Source organism: Gadus morhua, unplaced genomic scaffold, assembly GCF_902167405.1.
Source record: "Gadus morhua unplaced genomic scaffold, gadMor3.0, whole genome shotgun sequence".
In the NCBI taxonomy this organism is placed as follows: domain Eukaryota; kingdom Metazoa; phylum Chordata; class Actinopteri; order Gadiformes; family Gadidae; genus Gadus; species Gadus morhua.
In genome coordinates this window covers 315,292-326,491 of record NW_021964142.1, presented here as the reverse complement: position 1 = coordinate 326,491, position 11,200 = coordinate 315,292, and the positions used below count along the sequence as shown (strand labels likewise).

At 43.1% G+C, this 11,200-nt stretch overlaps 1 non-coding gene across 1 annotated transcript; it reads right to left on the bottom strand.

The window, feature by feature from the left end:
* Positions 1-8,074: 8,074 nt before the first annotated feature.
* Positions 8,075-8,146, bottom strand: trnal-caa (transfer RNA leucine (anticodon CAA)). Its single transcript has one exon. It is a non-coding gene; the product is annotated as a tRNA-Leu (tRNA).
* Between the last annotated feature and the right edge of the window lie 3,054 nt (positions 8,147-11,200).

The following is an 11,200-nucleotide window of genomic DNA, read 5'->3' as shown; positions in this document are numbered from 1 at the left end:
TCCAGGTCTGAGTTGTCTCCATGGTTTCATTCTTCCTCGGGGTCTGACCTTGTGCCAGCGGAATCTGGCACAACCCGTAAAGGATCAGGAACAGGCTCCCCGTTTTCAGCATCATCATGTTGCTGTATCTCTAGGCTCGACTGGATCTGGTCCTGGGGCAGCTGGTCAGCCCCACGTGTGTCTGCGTCCGGCTCCTCCTCCTCACGCTCATCCCTGGCTTTGGGTTGAGCGGCTTTTGTGCAGTGGTTGAGATGATACCACGTGGCACTTCCTTCCACTTGGATGGCTGTTGGTGTTGCGTTGGTGACTTTGTATGGTCCTTCTCTCCTGGGCTCGTTTCACTTTCTCCTGAACACTCTGAGATACACGTGGTCACCTGGCTCCACCCCCCTTGGTGGCTCCTTCTCCTACTCTGGAACTCTGTCTTTCTCCTGTTGAAAAATAAGCCTGTGTATGCCAGTTAGTTGTCCCATATAGCGTCTTAATTCAGTTTCCAATTGTTCCAATGGAGGTCCTTTGTGAGGCCCTCGAATGACAGGTGAAGGCATGGGTCGACCCGTAACCATTTCATGCGGGGTTAGATGCGTCGTTCTGTTAGTTTTCATGCGATAACTCATTAGTGTCAGTCGTAGTGCATTAGTCCTTTAATTTAGTACTCTAATTTAATTTTGTTAATCTTTGTCTTAAGCGTCCGATTCCTCTCTCCACCATACCTTGTGGTTTGAGGAATGTAGACACAGCCTAATCTTTGTTTGACATGCAGATGTTAAATCACTTGTTTGAGTGTTTTCTGAATAGACACAGCCCTATTGCCTGAGCTAATTTGTGACGGAATTCCAAACCTTGCCATGACTTCTCTAGTCAGAACCTTGATTACCGTAGCCGCACTTTGGTCTTCTGATGGGACTGCTTCTACCCATCTGTTGAACACTGTTTTTTCAAATATTTCACACTCATTTAGCTGGATGTTAATCATTGTTTGCAAGTATGGTGAAGAAAAACCTTGTTTTCAAAAAATTTCCTAATTCTCCTCAATACCTCCCCCCTTGCGCAATGGTCAAAACCATGCGCATTAAATGATAAACAAATCTAATAACGCCGTTGGTGCACCCAACGTCGAAAGTCTAACCTTAAGCATCAGCAAACTGAAACCAATCTTTTGGGAAGGGAAATCGAAACCAGTATGTCCAAATCCAAACCCCAATATGGGTGGGTTTACCATCAGCCGCCCGAAACCACGCTGTTCCGAAGTCATGCACTAAACCGAAAAAACGTACATGCGTTAGTGGCCTTCTATACCACAAAGGTAAAATAAAATGAAATAAAACGCGACATGCCCCGTTTCAAGACGACCTCTGCTGCCAGAGCTGACATATCTGACTCCTGTTCCCCCTCCACCTTTCATCAGCCGGCTTTCCCTTGCAGTCCGTCACTCCATGATCAAGTGAGCCAGTGCTCACAGTGCCCTGCCAAGTAATCGTGACTGTTCCTGTTTTAGGTTGTCCCGGGCTTCAAGGTGGGATCTTACCCGTCGTTGGCTAACCAGCCTTCCATACTGGCTTATTGCAGGATGCCGTACCTGGGATACGATCAATCCCCACCTATATGGTGGTATAGATCGCAAAGTGGAGGGATGGAGACAGAGTCTTCAGCCGCATCTGCCTTATGCAGCCATATGTGTGCGTCATGAATACACATCAGGGCGACTATAAAACAAAACATAATTTATCAGAGTTAAAATTATTAAAGTGTTGCAGCAGCATTAGTGGCATTTGAAGGCAAACCCACTACTTCCGAATCCAATTTGACAACATAGTATGTATGACTCCTTCCCAGCAGATGTGGCGTCAACCCACCTATTGTCCTTAACTAGGGAGATGTGAAAGAAAACAAAAATCACAATATTAAAACTTGCATTTTCAATATTGGGCGACTCACTTTTGTCTTAACCGTTACTCAAAATCACAATTCTCTAAATAATCCTACCCGATTGCCCTTCACTATCTATTTAAATTGGACGACCTAATTAAACCTTGTATTCTACCTATTGCTTGCATTTAGTGTTTTCCATATTTTGATTCACTACTATACCAAACCCAAACCCTCTATGTTGATCTTATCTAGTTTATTCAACACTGGATTGATACATTGTTTCCATTTACTAATTAACCATGTTGTTTTATCTGAAGTATGCTTGTGTATCCCCTTGTGTATCCCATCACTCTGAGTAGGAGAGGATTCTCCCCTACCTTGGCAGCCCCGACACACACACGAGAACAGGCTCACACACACATCCTTTCTTATTTTATTTTACTTATTTATTTTAAATGACATTTTGTCATTGTGGATAACCTAAATTAGAAATTTGGATAACGTTTTATCATACTTATTTGGTCTAATTTTTAAGTATTGCCAATTGTTTTTTTCTAAATTATAAGATCACTCTTAATAAATTGTCTATTACTTATCATAATCTCTAAGGAAATATTTTATTTGTGTTGTTATCTTGGCACCTAGACCTCGTCAGGTCCAAGCACCAAAATAACATCCACCTATCCACGCAGAGTCCATGGGTTGGGTCCGCTCCTCTTTTGATGAGTCACTTTACCCTGGCGCCATTGAACCCATTGACTCCTGTGGAGTGTGGTGTGCAGACAATTTTTAACGCTAATTGCTCATGTTTTGGAGTCTAGATAATTATTCCTAAATCCTGTGATCACCATGTAACTTGCTCAGGGACACATCAACACTCAGCTAGGAGGAGATGGGGATCGAACTAGCAACCTTTCGGTTACAAGACACCCTCTACTTCCTGAGCTAAACCGACCCCCAGCCACCTCTCCGCTGATTTATTACCTCCGGGTCGGTCCGTGTCCGCCCTTTTTGCTGTCATTACATTCCTCTCCCTTCTCCAAACACCTTCTCCCTCTGATCCAACCCGTTGTCTCACCAGTGCTCTGTGTACCAAGATGTAATGATCTATACCACATGGTGTTCCGACGCGTTGGAGAGTCTCCAAGAACCACAGAATCACCCATCCCAGTGGTGGTTCTATGTTTTTTCTAAAACAGTGGACATGGGTTACATTCAGGAACCAATTACAGAGTACATCCAAACGCACAAATAATCTATTAGGCACAATGCAAATTCAATCTCCTTCTCTCTGTTGTCTCTCTGTCCAGCCCCCACCGGCGGGTTTTCCTTACTTACGTTCCTTCTCTCTAACTTTCTTTACCTCTCTTTACCTACTTCCTTTGCTTTCACAAATCTCCATAACCATTTTCACTTTTAGTAATCCTTTCCTTTCCTTTCTGGTTTATTCGTTGTTTGGACACTCTCCAAAACTGGATTTTTAATTTTAAAAGGCCATCGAAAAATATGAATGTCCCCAAAGAAAATTCTAACCGGAAAGCCTTCTCCAATCTCATCGCCACTTCTCGTTGCCAAATCCACACACTCTTCCTCTTCTCTGTCTCACTTTTCACAAATCACTTCATCTGTCCCCTCTAACTCAACTCAATGCTAACTCTTTCTCACTCACTCACTCACTCACTCACTCACTCACTCACTCACTCACTCACTCACTCACTCACTCACTCACTCACTCACTCACTCCTCACTCATTCGCTCACATATACAACTTAAAATAAGAATTCACCGATTGTCATCCTTGGAGCTGTCATAGGTATTAACTGCGTGTGTTCCGAGAATCCTAAAGTTTTGGTGAATTTACCTGCCATGGGGAGGTGAGAGGCATAATTTGGACCTACGCAAGTGTAGGTGGCTCCAGTGTGGGACATCATTGGCATGCCTCTATAATTTATCAGAACCTGCAGTATTGGTTCCTGATCAGCTTGTTTTGTGATTGCTACAAGCTGACCCTCCCCCTGTGGATTCCCTTGGCACCCCTAGTATCTCTGTCCCATAAAGGGACCTGCCTGGTAGCTACCTCCTTGTTCCTGCCTTCCCTGATAGCTGTTACCCTGTCCTTGCTGTGGTGGATAAGGGTTAGCTAAACAATTCCTCCTAATATGTCCTTCCTTGTTGCACCCATAGCATATTAAAGGACCTCTGCGTTGTCCTTGGGATCCTTGTTGTTGATTGTTTCTAAACTGACCTTGGGCCCTTTGTACAGATTCTGTCTATTTTTATTTGTGGGGTTCCCATAATTATGGATGTGTACATGTGTAACAGGTGGAGTAGGTGACAGTTGGCTCTGAGGCTGTTGTACTGGGAGGGAAAATGCCAATCGTGGATATTGGTTTTGAAGTGCGCCCTGCTGGGCGGCTTGCAAATTTACAGCAGCTGGTTCTAAAACACCTGCCTGTCTCTTCTTATCTCTTTCCTTCCTTGTGAGATCTTCCAGCAGAAGCGGATATAGCTTCCTCTGGACCTCTTTGCTTTGTTCCTGTATTCTTTGTTTATTCTGACGATATTCATCCACTGCATGAACTAAATGGTCATTAAAATCTCTATGAGATCCTGATGTAGACAGTCCAACCACATCCTCTAGCTTGGCTTTGATTTGGCTGGGAAGTGTCTCTATCACAGAGTTTCTAAACATGACAGAGAACACCGGATGGATCTCAGGATCCTCATCCGTCTCCATGCGCCATCTGTCTACTTGGGCCTGCAGGTAGGATCCAGGGTTCTCTGTGTCACCAATGGGGAGAACTCTCATGTCGTTAGGATCCATGCGGACCGGGAACTCCCTCCTGAGTGTGGCCCACAACGCCCCTCTGTAATGATCAAGTGTAGTCTCATCATACTTTCCATCCAGTATATTCAACCCTCCATTCCTCAGTACAAACTCCATCTTGGATAACCCCAATACTCTTGCCAACAGAGCTTTCAGGTCTCCCACTCCAATTAGCTTTCCCACTGTGAGCTCCTCAAATGTTCTAATCCATTTAGACGCCCCGTTAATTATGTTAGGGAGTCTAGAAATGACTCCCTCTAAGTCCTGTGAACCCCACGGTTGAAAATGTACCTGTTGTCCTTTGACTAGAATAGGATAATTTCCCGGGAGGGTGTCGGGTGCCTTTTTTCCCCTTCGTGCTCTCGTTAGTTTCCCCCGTGACTGGAGTACTAGGGGGCTTTGTATTGATGTACTGCAGCCAGACACCTCTGTGCCTGGGTCCCCACTGACCCTCCCTTGTGTGTTACATTCATTATCTCCTTCATCTGGTGTGACTTCCCTTTTAGATTCTACGTTGTCTTTTAGCAATGGGTACAATGGTACTAGTTTGTGCAGCGGTGACTCAACCGTCAGAGGCAATGGTTGAGCCTTGTTGTTATTAGCTATTATCTCTCCCGCCACTCCCTGTAATGTTCGCCACCTCTCTCCTTCCTCGAAGAACAAAGCTAGTACTAACTTTTCCCTGTCCCTCTTTGCTGAGGCCGTTTTTCCACTTCTGTTGTCTATGTAATTCCTTATTACTACCTCCATGTCCCGATACATTATTGGATCAAAAGTCCCTCCCATGGGCCATATAGTACCTGCTCCTTCTGTCCTTTCTTCCCAATTCTCAGAGATCTTTTTCATCTCACCTTTGAGCAATAGACGGTCTCTACTCATAATCTCTACCGCTGTTGGTGCCATTTTTAATTATTACTTTATTACTTTATTTATCTATTCTGAAGTACACTATTTATTAATAAAATTTATTTGAGTTTATATACTTTACTATCTCTAAGCTACAAATGTGAACTCTTCCCAAGCGCTCGTCTCCCTCCCGAAGGTTGGAATGTGGCCCCCACCCTTCACTGTTATCTTTAACCCCGGCCTGCAGGCTCCTGCTCGTCCCCTGTGTGTTTGCTCGTGCATGTGCAGTTAGAGTCAGCGAGATGATGTTTAAGTCAAAGAAGATTTACACATTTATTCAGTACTTCAACAAATTAACTATTCTCTATCCGTCTAATTTATTTATGATTATCAACTACTTTAAGCAAATTAACTATTCTCTGTCCGCCTAATTTATTTATGACAGAATCAACAACAAAAAAATTAACCGGGTCGTAAAAACCTCAGAGGTAACTTAATCCTAACACGACTTAAATACAGACAATAAGCCGGTTCATACAATTTCTTTATCTTATATTGAAAAATGTCCGAATTGTTTGTAATTAATTACAAATAAAAGGTTGACCGAGTGTAGAAACTGGCCTTTTGGTTAACACATGAACAGTCGGATGAATAATGAATCAACCAGAATTTCAAACAACAACCATTGCCACAAAGCACCAAGATCAGAATCAAAGATGGGCCACCTCCAGATCCAATATCTGCAGCTCAATTGAATCACGTTTAGGGCATTAAACTCATACAAACGATGCTTCGCACAACTAGTCTATTCCTTCAAAATAATGGCTAATCACATACACACTCGACCAGATCACGAACAAACAAGAAACTCCTCAAAATACCAACTCATGCGGTACTCCAACCAAGAAACTTATCTATTCAAAAGTGCGAGAAGCCCGTTTTCTCAAGATACCAAGACCGGAATTAGAAATCCCCCCTTTTCTGCAGTCCAACTGGTCCAAGCAAAGAATCTAAAATTCACCCGTCGGTATCCCACGGAAGCCCTTCTCAAATAAAAATAAATTCATCAACGGCAATGAATTCCAACCCAGCTTTCTGGGATACTCTCAGTCATCCAACAGGTAGGCCTACTTCAACCGACCTGCGGACCTGCACTGTCCTTCCTTCTTCCAGAAGACAGCCACAGGACTTTACAGAAGGCCTATTTAAACAAAACACTGCACTGTCCTTCCTTCCTTCAGAAGACAGCCACAGGACTTTACAGAAGGCCTATTTAAACAAAACACCAAAACACCAATAACAACAACTCGTGTCAAAATAGGGATCTCTCCCGGAGCCCCCGTATCTCTCACTCGCTCATTTATCTATAATTTTGGTTCGTTTGATCGAAGAGACACTTTACCTGCTGCTCGGCGTTCAGACGGGGCAAGAACATTTCAAACGACTCTATCCTATATATGGCAATACAACTTACCCTTGAGCTCTGGTCGTATGATCCGTTCGCGTCCCGTCCTCTGGCTCGGCAGCTGACGAGTCCCTATTTCATCCTGTTTGTGACGCCAATTATGTCGAAGATTAATCGAGATTTAAAACACTTAGACTAATTTAAGAGAGAGTGTAAAAGAAATCGAGGGGTGAACAGATTCGAGCCTCTTCTTAAACACACAAAAGCACAGTCCTCAGCAGTTTCTTGTTTTTCTAGGTGTCCACACATAATAAAACACAAATACTCCTAAACAGATGGTCACCGAGATAGTCTAGGACCCAGGAAGTGGAGTCAGCATGCATTGTCTCAGTAGACAACTGCTCCTGGGGGGTTGCGCCCCAACCCCTGCTCTGACCCAAGACTCCCAGGCCTCGTGACCAGCCCTGCATCAAAATCCAAGACACTTCACATGTTTTCTATCATTAGATATACAGGCCTAATAATAATCATAGTTTACCATAGAATATAATCATTAATTTCTACCACACCATCACGGCGTCTGATGTGGGCAATACATGTTGGGTAGTCCACACGTACTGCAGCACAGGATTCTTGATTCTGATTTTAAATGCTATTCATTTTAAGACTAAATCATTGAATAGTTCTGATTATAGCAGAGTATGGTTTCGATCCATCGACCTCTGGGTTATGGGCCCAGCACGCTTCCGCTGCGCCACTCTGCTTCAAATCATCCCAGACGGGACACAAACCCACAAATCCAGGTTTAGGAGGTAGGTGCTTTATCCCATTAGAACACTGGGGCACACGCGTATTTACAACATGAGATTAGACCAAAGAAATGAACGACCAACCAAGCACTAGCAAGGACTGAAATACAAAAGAATAAGGTAGGTATACTCGTTCTTAATTTTTCAATCAACCCCAGTCTCGCTACCAATCCCACGCTCAATCATCTTCGTAACGGATATTTGTTTTAAAATGCTTGCTATTTATCTCTAATATTGTGAGTAGAACACTTCATGCTATCTATTGAGGCTAGACAAATAATTGAATTGCAATTCATTTAATTGATTATCTGATCCTAGCCGAGGATGGTTTCGAACCATCGACCTCTGGTTTTTGGGCCCAGCACGCTACCGCTGCGCCACTCAGCTTCAAAAAACCCCAGACGGGACTCGAAGCTCCAAATCCAGGCTTAGGAGGGAAGTGCTTTATCCATTAGGCCATTGGGGCACACGTGTATTTAAAACATGAGATTAGACCAAAGAAATGAACGACCAACCAAGCACGAGCAAGGACTGAAATACTCGCTATTTATCTCTAATATTGTGAGTAGAACATGCTATCTATTGAGGCTAGACTAAAAATGTTATTTCATTTCAATGATTGATTGATGCTATATTAGGTAATCGTGCTAGCAGAGGATGGTTTCGATCCATCGACCTCTGCGTTATGGGCCCAGCACGATTCCGCTGTGCCACTCTGCTTAACAGCTACAAAATATAGATGCAACATCTAAACCCTGGCTCAATGCACATTGTTATTTTTTATGGTAAACATCTTTAAATTGCCATCAAGGCAATACGTGTTGGGTAGTCCACACGAACTGCAGAACAGGATTCTTGATTCTGATTTTAACTGCTATTCATTTTAAGACTGAATCAATGATTAGTTCTGATTATAGCAGAGGATGGTATCGATCCATCGACCTCTGGGTTATGGGCCCAGCACGCTACCGCTGCGCCACTCAGCTTCAAAAAACCCCAGACGGGACTCGAAGCTCCAAATCCAGGCTTAGGAGGGAAGTGCTTTATCCATTAGGCCATTGGGGCACACGTGTATTTAAAACATGAGATTAGACCAAAGAAATGAACGACCAACCAAGCACGAGCAAGGACTGAAATACTCGCTATTTATCTCTAATATTGTGAGTAGAACATGCTATCTATTGAGGCTAGACTAAAAATGTTATTGCATTTCAATGATTGATTGATGCTATATTAGGTAATCGTGCTAGCAGAGGATGGTTTCGATCCATCGACCTCTGCGTTATGGGCCCAGCACGCTTCCGCTGTGCCACTCTGCTTAATTTTAATGAAACATAGAGTCAACATCTAAACCCTTGATCTTTGAGCGTTGTTATTTTTTGTGGTAAACATCTTTAAATTGCCATCACGGCTTCTGATGTGGGCAATACGTGTCGGGTAGTCCACACGTACTGCAGCAAGGGATTCTTGATTCTGAATTTAAATGCTATTCATTTTAAGACTGAAACATTGATAAGATCTGAATATAGCAGAGGATGGTTTCGATCCATCTACCTCTAGATTATGGGCCAAGCGCGCTTCCGCTGCGCCACTCTGCTTAAATATTAAAAAATATAGAGTCAACATCTAAACCCTGGCTCTTTGCGCATTGTTATTTTTTGTGGTAAACATCTTTAAATTGCCATCACGGCCTCTGGGGCCGTATTCACAAAGGATCTTAGGGCTAAAAGTAGGTCCTAACTGGCGAATTTAGGAGTAACTCCTAAAAATAATGGGCGTGTCACTCTTAAATTTAGGACTCCTAACTTTTTTCACTAAGAGCAATTCACAAAGTATTTTAGGCCTAAAAGTAGCACCTAAGTCTTGGAGAGCTTAAAAGTCCTCAAGAGGACTCCTAACTCAGTAAGACCTATTCACAAAGAATCGTAAAATGCCTGCGAGATGAAATGTTAGGGTATTAAACTTGTTGTGGAGTAGTGTGCGATGCATTAACATCCCCGACTAACAGGAATAATCAGATTAGTCCCGAAATAAAATGTTTGGCCACACTACGTTATTTAGCAACAGGGGAAATGCAACTTTGCAATGCCGACGATTTAAAAATATCGCAACCATCAGTCAGCCGTGCCATAAACTTTCCTTTGGACATTCAACAATTACACAGGATCAAAGCCAACTTTGGCACTTGCAGGTATGCCCGGTGTGGTCGGTGCTATTGACGGGACGCACATAAAAATAATTGCGCCATCAAAAGACGAGGACGTGTTCGTCAATAGGAAGAAAGTGCATTCCATCAACACGCAGGTTGTTTTTGATGCAAATTTTAACATAGCCTACTGGATGTTGATGCAAAGTGGCCTGGAGCTTCAGCTACCCATGATTCGCGCATTTTAATGGTGTGCGGTCTGAGGCAGCTTTTTGAGATGTACCAGGTGTCACTTGCTGGGTGACAGTGACTATCCATGCAAGACGTGGCTCTAGACACCGTGGCTCTAGACACCCTACCTCAATCCACAACCGGTCGTGTATGTTTGTGTGCTCTAGCATATATGGAAGAAATCAGTAAACAATAATAATAGCCAATACGATGTGTTTTACGCATAGGACTAAGCGTAATCTGCGTAATCACTTACATGTTATACTTTAATGTTGTGGAGAGAGGAATTGGGCAGATGAAACGTCGGTTTCATGTCCTCCACTGCGAAATACGCCTCACCCCAGAGAGGGCAAGCACAGTAATCACTGTATGTGCCATTCTACACAACCTCTGCAAGCGGAGGAACATTCCACAGCCAGACGATGATGATGATGATGATGATGATGGCGATCAACATGACAAGGAATTTGGCCGTGTGGTACCGAGTGGACAGGCATTTAGGGATCACTTTGAAAACACATTTTAGGTAAACACCTTGGCACAAATCAGTCAACACTTAGGTAGTTCATAACATTTATTTTCTTTTAAATTGTACGTATTTTTATTGTTTGCTTTCTCTCTCTCTTGAACGTGCAGGCTACAACGTCATTATCGTGGTCTGCACAAAATTGTCATCATGCGTGTATTCTGCTAACTGCACTATAACTACTTAAAGGCCCACTATGCAACTTCGGGCATTTCTTCGCTGTTTTCTTGGTTTTGGCACGCACTTTTCTCTACACAGCGCCCCCTACAGCTTCGTAGTAGATATTTTACAACACTGTCGTAACAACTCGTTGACGACCCTTCCCCATGCACTTCTACGCGAGCCATGTGCATTTGTTTTCAAAGAAGCCGGCGAATACGTGGAGGCATGTCCGAAGTAGATGTTCATAAAGTGTAGGCAAGGTTATACATTTTTTAAATGGTGTATTTGTATTGCAATAAACATAAATACATCCTTTTTTACAGTTGACGGGGAGAATTGATATCCTAGATTATAATTGTTTTATCTTAGGTTGAAC